The sequence below is a fragment of the Limulus polyphemus genome, unplaced genomic scaffold (genome assembly GCF_000517525.1).
Source record: "Limulus polyphemus unplaced genomic scaffold, Limulus_polyphemus-2.1.2 Scaffold8, whole genome shotgun sequence".
NCBI lineage: Eukaryota > Metazoa > Arthropoda > Merostomata > Xiphosura > Limulidae > Limulus > Limulus polyphemus.
The window spans coordinates 1,851,495-1,861,957 of record NW_013665618.1 but is presented as its reverse complement, the minus strand read 5'-3'; the positions used below and the strand labels follow the sequence as shown (position 1 = coordinate 1,861,957).

Below are 10,463 nucleotides of genomic sequence, written 5' to 3'. Positions count from 1 at the left end.
CAAAAATGGTGCGCTTATGAGGAAATAGAGATCACCAGATATGCTAGCTTCAGAGGACTGGGCTATTGTTTCTCTAATCGTTGTTCCCAAAGGATATTGTTCTGAAATATTGAAAGTTGCCCATGAACTCCCTATGGGAGGTCATTTAGGTGTCAACAAGACATGCGGCAAAATTATGAGACATTTCTTTTGGCCAAAAGTTAGGCAAGACATTTCTCAGTTTTGTAAAACTTGTCATACCTGTCAGTTAGTCGGAAAAAACCCAGAAAATTCCCTTTGCGCCTTTGAAACCTATCCCAGCTTTTGAAGAACGTAAGATGGTCTTAGTATTGTTACCCATAATGAGATATTTAATCAAAAGAAAAGAAAGAGAGAAAAAAGAAAACACACACACAGAAACAAAACAGAAAACATAAGGCTGTTAAATTGCAGTTTATCATTACGAGAATATGGTTTGAAGATAATCCATGTCATAAGGGTTGATAACATTTGTGCCGATGTACTTTCAGGTACTATGCAATTTTATGATCATAAGGTTGTTTGTATTGGTTGTGTTCTATATTGTAATGATTATTGAAGTTGTATGATCCTTTGAATAATGTATTATATTTTATGCATTGTTGTCAATGTTTATATATATAATATTTTAGTTAAAAATTGTTTAAAGCCAATTTTTAATTCTTGAATTGTCTGTTAGACATAATTATTTCTATACATTTCTTTAAAATCTAGCAAGGGATACATTACATAATATTCCTAACAGAGATTAATATTGACTTCCGATCAGAGCAAGCACACAGAGCAGCAGTAATTGTTATGGGATACACAAACAAACACACAGATGATGCGCAGGCAATAAAGTCGTAAAGAATATTCACCACAGATAAGTAAGCACATTAATGTGACAAGCAGATCTTTAGATACGCATCAGTAAAAATACTGCTTAGTAATATTGTATTTCGTTGCAGTAAACTGTTTCTTGGATTTTAGTTCTCATTAGGTCTCGTTCGTAAGTTCTTTCTATGAACAAAACAGAAACAGCAGAAGCAAACAAAGCACAATCACAGTTATCCCATACACTTACTGAAATAAAACGCTGCCAGTGCACAAGAAAGGTATTAATAAAAAGTTATTGACATAAGACCAGCACAATAGAACAGAGAAGTTGGTTTACAACCTCAGCTCTCTTCACATATAAATGATCCATTTATTTTCATAAGAAATAAAAAGCAAAAAAAAAACAAAAAAAAAACGTTCCGATGAAGAGATAATGTTTGAAACAGTTTGTAATATACGGCATTTATATCATTTTTTAGGTGTATTAACACGGCTGCTTATCGATTAAAAACAGCACGAAACAATGCCAAGATCATGGCAGTTAGTACAAGGCATATGAAGAAATATGGTTCTTCGAATTGTAATATGCGGGAATTCTAAGTAACTTCGATATATGTTTCCCGAGAATTCAGTATGTAAACCCAAGTTATTTTACGGTGAATTACATGAAAAAATAAAATAAAACCCACAACAGCGGATTTGGAAAGTGAGCACGTAATTTTAATTCTGTAGCGTACCCATTTCATTGGTAACAATATCAGGTCTTAATAATTAGCTTACACGGTGAAATATTTCTAAACAGCACTTGTTTCAGGAAAACAAATATAATTAAATAAATAGACAGATAAAGTAAGCATGGTGAAACAGTATGCTCTTTTGTTTAATTTAAATACTTGCATATAAAAAATACATAATAGAGACGTTGCACATGGAAAATTTATCCTAGCACTAGTTTTTCAGATTAATGAGTGAATTCTTCGAAAAGCCATATTTTCCAGTCTGCATATAACTTAGAACAAATCTAGGCAGAACCATATTGGACGAGAAAATCAGTTATAGTTAACCTTGACAGTTAGCAACTTACCATTGTCCAATTAGGTTTTTCATAGTTTTGCTGCTATTCTTTTAAGCTTTAATATTGATCATTTTCTACTACGAGTTATTATGCGATATGACGGAAATAAGGCACCTGGTGTTTTGTTTCGAAATGCTTGCTGGTAGAACAAAACTCTCTGAGGTATTAACCAATGACATGTTTGAAAAATCAGAACAAGCACTGTACTTGAATGATTGTGCTTAACAGGAACATATATGGCATAATAGGATGCATGTAAGAACGTTTTGTTTTTTGGAGGGGGGGGGGATCCTCATGCAAAATTTACCAGACGGAAGATAATATTGTTGACCTCACACTAGAAATAATAAAACACATCAATTAGGGATCTGCCTAAGAGACATTTTGTAAATCAATAATTAATTTAAACTTGGAAAACTATAATTGATTTCTCTACTAATTTACTGTGATAAAATACCTTTATTGAACCTGTGCACTATAAATAAGTAAATAAAGTTATATATATGTACATACATATTGAACAAGAAAGAACGTTGTAAATTTTCAAAATATTAATGGAATAATTGAAAAATAAGTTTTTTGATTTAAGTCTCTCGTGCAAGAAATTTGCAATACTCTCGAAATAGTCATACTTATCTGCATTATTTACCGGCAGTGAGCGTATTCTACAAGTAAACAACTTTTACCTAATCAATCCCAAGCAGAACTACCATGGCTGACAAGCGGGACGAAATTACCAAACCAGGTACGCTCGTGACGCACTACCTAAGCATAAGCTCGCACTTGAGGTTGGCCTGTGCCAGAACTACGAAACCAGTCTTCCGGTAAGTCCTTATTTGTCACCTTCTTTCAAAACTTTTAAGGCAATGATCATCAATAAAAGGAAAAATTACGCAAGAATAGTCACAAAATAAAAAACGACAACATACCGTCATCTTATCATAGAAATCCATCCCCAGTAGGTTTGTCACAAGCTGTAAGAAACTTGTCTTATACGCATATTTCTAAAGTCTCATTCTTTACTTACTTCTGCCTGACCTGTTAAACAATGGACAACAGCGTTATCGCCCTCTCGTGGCACACAGTTTCAAATATGCTAGCGCATCTGACAGTTCTTATTAGTTCTTCGAAACATAAAGTTCAAGAGCAGTAGTTATGGCACAATAATAGTATGTTTAAAACTTTCGTAGTTGTAACTATAATGATAACTATTCTCACCATCTTTTGTACTTATATCGTTAAAAAAAAAAACAGTGTCAGGATATAAGAAGTTGTTACTAGCGCCATCTATCAAAAATGTTGGAGTTTTATTTGAAAAAGTGGTTAATAAATAACATCGTCTTGAAATTAGGGTCTTTGTTGAATGAAACTTGTTTTTCGTGTCTATACATCTAGTAAACATGACAGCCCAAATGAGTATTTCTCCAATATTTTAGTAATACTGTTATTATTTGCCCATATTTAGTGTAATAAACATAATTTGGGTTTATTTCACTTCAGAATTTGTTGTTAAGCGCAAAGCTACACAATGGGCTATTTATGCTGTGCCCACTACGACTATGGAAACTCGCTTTTAAGCGTCAAAAGTCCAGCGATTTACCGCTGAGCCACTATGGGACCACTTTAGAGTCAATCAGTAATATCTGAAATCGTTTAATGTATGCATTTAAGTTTTTAGCCAGCAAAAATAATAATAATAAAATAAACTCCTCAGATTCTGGCAAAAAATATATTCTGTAATTTTCTTTGTATTGTTTCCTATTTTTTCTATCACATTTTTTCCCTCAAGTGTATAATGTCCTAAGACCAAATTGGTTGACTATATACGATCCCGTGTTCTTAAATAAAAAATTAGTAACATAATGTAATATAAAGAGGCGAAGAACCATATTTTTTATAGTGGTGGATAATGTTTTTTTGTTTATTCCTGCAGCTTGAATACACCAATTTAGGACTTATTCTAAACACTAAGCTAATAGATTTTTATAATAATTTTTTATTTTTACTTTGGATACTTTGCTTTAGTAACAATGAGTTCAAAGTGTTATTTGAAATTAAATTGTTTCACGAAAGTCTTATGTTTACAACCGTATAACATAATTTCGTTTATAAAAAAATCTGACATATATTGGAACAAAGCAAGCAAAATCTGTAGATTAAATTCGAAACTAAGTATCTGTGCAACATTTGTTATTATCTGGTTTTTAATATTTTAAGCTATAATTTTTAATTCTATGATCCCCCCAAGTGAAACTAAAGAAGAATTTGTTATATTTCAACCACGCTAAGTCTTTCGTATTCAGTGCTGACGAACCCAATAGAAGAGCTGATCAGGTTATTTTTCTGGATAATTTTACAATTCATAAATACGAGCATGGGGTTTTCCATCTTCTCCAGACGTTAATTTATAGTTAAAGTGCCGAAAAGGTTAACAACAACCAGCCACGTAAATTATACTACTGATATCACTAGAAGCTTCTTTCATTAATTTGTATATTGATGATTTTTTCTAACAATGTCTGAAAACAAGTTGGAGTTTTACATACAAAGGGAAATCATAAAAACAAAGTAACAAATAGTATTAGTTTCCTAGAGATGCCAAAAAGAGCATATAAAACTAAAGAAACGAGTAGTTTTAGTTCCTTTAACATCTTAGTGACAGCATGTAAAACCAAAGCCATGGGTAGTTTAAGTTTCTCCAACATGCTAAGAATAGAACATAAAGCCAGAGAAACAAATAGTTTTAGTTTACTCAACATATTAATAAGATCACATAAAATAAAAGCAACAGGTAGTTTTAATTTCCTCAACATGTTCACAAGAAAACATAAAACCAAAGTCGCTGGTACTCGTAGTTTCCTCAACATATTAACAAGATCACATAAGACTAAAGCCTCTGGTAGTTTTAGCTTCTTCAATATGCCAACAAGAGTACATAAAACCAAATAAACAAATAATTTTAGTTTCCTCAACATGTTAGTAAGAACACGTAAAACCAAGGCCACGAGTAGTTTTAGTTTCCTGAAGATGTTAAAAGAAGAGATGAATTCAAAGTAACAGGTAGTTTTAGTTTCTTCAACATGTTAATAAAAATACTAAATAATGAATATTTTTACTTCTTTATCAGTAATATTTCTCTTCTGGTTTCTTATAGAATACCGTAAACATTTTATGTAACGTTTTTTTATTATTACCAGTGAAGCTTATTGTATATTAATTACTTTAATATTTTATATTTGATTCTACTACTAATAACATAATGCAGAAATGTTTAGAAGTAACACTTGAATATCAGTGCCAGATTATTAACGTAACTGTCACCAGGAGTATAATTAAATTAATTGTTTGATTCAAACTGAGCATCTGTCTCATCTGCTTTTCTAATAATACACGGAGAGTGTTAGATGAATTTATACATATAAGAAGAAAAAAATTCGTTATAAGATTTAATCCGTGGTACTACCTAGTGGGCAGAACCTGAAGCTGTTCTGACGTACTTTCAGTGTTGTTTATATCTAATACACTTTGTGCAACTCAGGTTGGTAATTTTCATGCTAATTCACTATGTGACATCCTTCCGTTATAACTAACAGAAATACTCTAATAGACGCTTTTGTTGTTTGTATTTATGTGTTTTATGCGTGTGTCACCATTCTTATCCACTTGTGCCATTGAAACTGAAATTCAACACCGGGGAGTATCTTATAAATAGCCATCTATGCAACTTTGCGCTTAATCAGAAACAAATAACAATACATCGGTGGCTGCAAGCATGTTTTGCAGCAATAGTTTCCAAGTTGCTTGTAGCAAATCTAATCACGTATGACTTAGATGGCCGTATATGTGTGTATATTTGCTTCCCAAACGAAATATTAAAATCTCAGTGGTGTATCAAAACAACATTAGAAGTTTATTTAACATTTAATAAAAGACGTAGCAAATATAGGTAAAGTCTACAGTATGACTTGTTTAACGTGTACTGAGGTTTGGAGAACGTTTGTATGATAGATTGTTTGTTTGTTTTGAAGTTAAGCACAAAGCTACACAATGGGCTATTTGTGCTCTGCCCACCACGGGTATCGAAATCCGGTTTCTACCGTTGTAAGTCCTCAGACATACCGTTGTGCCACGGTGGGGGGGGGGGAGAATAATACGTTATCATCTATCGACGGACGCACTACACATAAGACAAATCTTGTCCTTGCGAGTAATTAAGAAGTAAATAAATTTTTATCAATGAGTTGAAAAATAAATTAACCTAAAGCTAAAATCATGGTTTAGTTCAAGGTTTATGACAATTGTTCTAATTTGTGTGCAACTTAAGAGTGTGTTTATTACGTTATAATACTGGATAATTCCACCTTTACTTGCAGACGTGTTGATTAACAGTACCTTGGGTTTATACTGTTAAGTATATTTATATTGAACCAGAGCGGCCATATTCTAAACATGTTGACGTTTAAACTGGAAATTCTATAATACTGAATATGTCGGTTTTTGTACATTAATGTTTTTTTTAGAATAAGAATGAAAGAATGTCTGTATTTGACTCATTCTTTAAAGCTTTCTTTGTTTGTGTGTTTTAGCACAAAACTAGGCAATATATAATTTGTGATCTGTCTGCCACGTAGAATTGAACCCCGGATTTTAATTTTGTAAGTCGGTAAACTTATTGCTGATCCATGCATGAGCTTCAAGCATAGGAACTCCGTTTTTTGTAAGGTTAAATAGTCAAACTTTTATAAGAGTTAAATTTAAACACAAATTGAAATACACGAAATCTACTATTGCTGTAATATATTTAGCTTTCTGTGGAATAGTAGGTTTTGTTATGTTTTAAATCGTTATACACTGGCAAAGATAAATACTTTACGTTCTAAAAAAATCAGTTTTGAAGCTTATAAATATTTACAAGTGATTCTCAGTTGTTTCAAAAGTTTAATTACTATATTGTGTCTGTGTATGTTTTTTTAGGATTACAAAAATCGGCAGGTACCGAAAATGTCAATATATTTTAAATATTATATATACATATACCAAGATACCAGCAATGTGTACAATTGTTTTACCATGTGCATAATAGTTATGTGATATTCTTAATATCTAAACTACCCTTTATTTCTACAATATGAAATATCCAAGTATATCCTTAGGCTTTAGTTGCTTGTAGAAATCCACCACTAAACGTTAGGAATCTTGCACTTCCCGATTTAACGCCAATTTTAGACTGTTGCTATGTTTTCGCTAGTTGGACTGTTTACCTGGAAGCTCACCTTTTTGGTTTGTTGGCCTGACTTTCCATGGGGGATAAAAATGGCCATAACTTTGATGTCATTGATGCACCCATGTTACCTCTGCGTTTTGATTCCACATGGGTCGGGCGTATCCTCGTGATTAGTGTGCCGAATGGTGGATCCGAAGGTCCATGGTTCGCGTCTCTTTACTATAAAAAATCGCCTGCTGCATGTTGGGAGCGTGGGTGCGTTATAAGAGTGACAGACAAATCCCGCTATTCGACTAAAGTAGCTGAACAATTCACGGTCGATGCTCTTTGACCAGCTGCCTTCAATCTAATCTATCAGCTTTATATAGTTGTTTGTTTTTTGTTGTTTTTTTGCGCAAATATCCGAAACATACCAAATTATTTCCAATTTTTCAGTCGGAGATCGACAGGAAAAAGTCAAATGTTTGTGGATAGTATTGCGTTACTTCCTGTCACATATTGTTTCTGTGTTTGTGCTATTTATGCAAATATAAAGAATAAAATACAAGCTGTGTTTCAAACCTTAAGGTATGGAGAACCCCAAGTACTGCGTATTGTCTACTCGACTACACAGCAGGCAGCAGGAAATAAAGATTTTAATTGTGAACATCTCTACTCGTGTCTAGTATTTTTGCACTGATTCTTGACTTCAACGTTTACCAGCCACAATGACGATCTTTGCTTTTCTTATTTTTATCAGTGCTTTACTTTCTAATTAAGTCTTCGATATTCCTTTACTGGGGAACTAACATACCTATAGGACTGTTATACACAATAGTAGCACAATACTTTCATCACGTGGTTAGCATGTTCAATTTTAGATGAACGAAATATTTGGTGTATGGACATAACTTCGATTCTTGAATTATTATATTAATTCTTTATGTAAACAGGGTTTTAACCTCAATCCACGATGTACTGCGTTAGAGGTAACAGTGGCTAATATACTTCCACATTGTACATTACTTAAACAGCATTTAACACATATAATGGGAAAGAAATTTTGAGAAATTTTAACACACATTTTTATCAAAAAGTATGTAGATAATAAAAGTAATGTTAATAGTTATTGATATTTACTTTTAAAATTTTGTTTTATATTACATTATTGAAGAACAACCTACTACCTGGAATGCGTGTATCTATTATTTTATATAAAGCTTTCTCTATACGACAGAAAGCAACAGCATATGCGATACTTCCTTTAAAGACAAAAACATCGAGGCTAACTGTATGTAATTAATAATTTTACATAGCTTCAAAGCTATAGTTGTAAGCCCAGGTTAACTTAAAATACTAGCATCAAGTTCGTATTAACGAACATTTGTGTGAGAGTATGCTAGTATCTTGACATTGTAACGTATTTACAAGACTGTCTCCCAGTGGCACAGCGGTATGTCTGCGGAATTACAACGCTAGAAACCGGGTTTCGATACCCATGGTGGACAGAGCATAGATAGCTCTTTGTATAGCTTTGTGCTTAACTACAAACAAACAAAATTTACAAGACCTTCGAAGAGTAACTAAAGAAACCTTTACAAATATGTTATGGAAAACAATGAAAGAAAAACATAGTCACATTGTCAGACTATTATAAACAGTAACCTCGGAGAAACATAGTCACATTGTCAGACTATCATAAACAGTAACCTCGGAGAAACATAGTCACATTGTCAGACTATCATAAACAGTAACCTCGGAGAAACATAATAATCTCAGAGAGATGAAGAATTTCAGTTGTGCATGGTAAGAACTGTATGTTGTTTTTATATATCTTATAATTGAAATATTAGTGGCTTAATTAGATCTAAGTTTGTGAACGAAAGCTCTGCTAAATGTAAGATAAAAACAATCAAAGGAAAATTTTACTGTCACGATTTACACTCAAACCTTAACTTTACAGTATGATTCGATGAAACTAATAAAAGTGTTCTATCCTAGCTTACAAAATATTATATCCATTAACCCAGTTTATATACTTACCGCCCCCAGTGGCACAGCGGTATGTCACAGTGGACTTACAACGCTAGAAACCGGGTTTCGATACCAGTGGTGGGCAGAGCACAGATAACCCTTTGTGTAGCTCTTTGTGCTTAGCTACAAACAACAACAACAATATATACTTACCAGTGCATGTGTAGGTGCTAATTTCATGACATAAACAGTAAGTATGAAGTACTTTTAAAAATATAAACTTTGGCCACCATATTTCTGCCTTGAAAATTATAGACCAAAAAAATGTTGGTTATTTAAATGGTATTAATAGAATTGTATCAACTTATAGTGAGCAAGTACAGCTTTAGTTTAAATACTGAATAAAGAAAATGTGGAACATTTCCTTGCTGTACTACTGGACATTACTATAAAATGTACTTTAGCATCATGTAGGAGCCGAAAGTTTTTTCATATTACAATAGTAAAAACGGCCTTTCTTTCTCTCCAGAAACCTATTGAAAAACAAAGTGTTTTCAGTACATTTTGGCCTCATTCAAACCTACGGGAGATCCAGAAAAAAAAAGGAGTTTGGAGGCAAAGCTCTGATGCTCTTTAAAAAATCTTTATTGAAATTGTAATTAAGTACTATGTTGTTACACTCTCACCTCGAATTAATCTGGTCAACTGAATGTGATATAAGTACTTTGACAACATCATCATTATGCCTCCAAAAATTTATGATGGTCATTAGAGTATTTTATGATAATAATAATAATAATAACATGTCTTTAACTTTGAATTGCTTTGACGTCAATCGCTAATTAATTTACAGTTACTTTACAAGTTAAACTTTTCTGAATTAAAATATTATTAAATTGTAATGCTGAACTTGGCGTAAGAGCATTTCTCGACTCTTTACGGTTAAAGAAACGCGAGCGAAACACAAAGTGTTGAATGTAGAGGAAATAAATAGTTATACTAGATTTGAAATAAATAAAATCAAGATTTAGTCTTAGAATAAGACTAACAGCAATTTTAGTGACGGTTAGTAAAGTTTACGCAAGCGATGTTCCAGGTCCCGTCTTACCTTTAAAACCACTTCTTCCATTGTCAATCGTGCTAATTATAATGGTTATGATTCCCCGCCACCGCGAAACATGATTTGACGGACTTTTCACAGACCCATGATTACCCACAACCGCGATACATAGCTTTATGAACTTTATATAGACCCATGATTACCCACAACCGCGATACATAGCTTTATGAACTTTATATAGACCCATGATTACCCACAACCGCGATACATAACTTTATGAACTTTACATAGACCCATTGATTACCCACAACTGC

The 10,463-nt window shown here is 32.8% G+C and overlaps 1 protein-coding gene across 4 annotated transcripts in view; it reads right to left on the bottom strand.

Annotated features, from left to right (window-relative positions):
- Positions 1-10,463, bottom strand: part of LOC106478037 (leucine-rich repeat-containing protein 24-like) — a 241,954-nt gene that overhangs the window by 127,767 nt on the left and 103,724 nt on the right. Inside the window, exon 1 of one of the 4 annotated variants that reach the window (XM_022381618.1) lies at positions 2,940-2,974. The exons of 2 other annotated variants lie outside the window; for them this stretch is intronic. The gene's annotated coding sequence lies outside the window, so the exon portion shown is untranslated. Of the gene's footprint in view, positions 1-2,841; positions 2,975-10,463 lie in introns of those variants that run through there. One more of the 4 variants, XM_022381604.1, reaches the window with a different exon arrangement.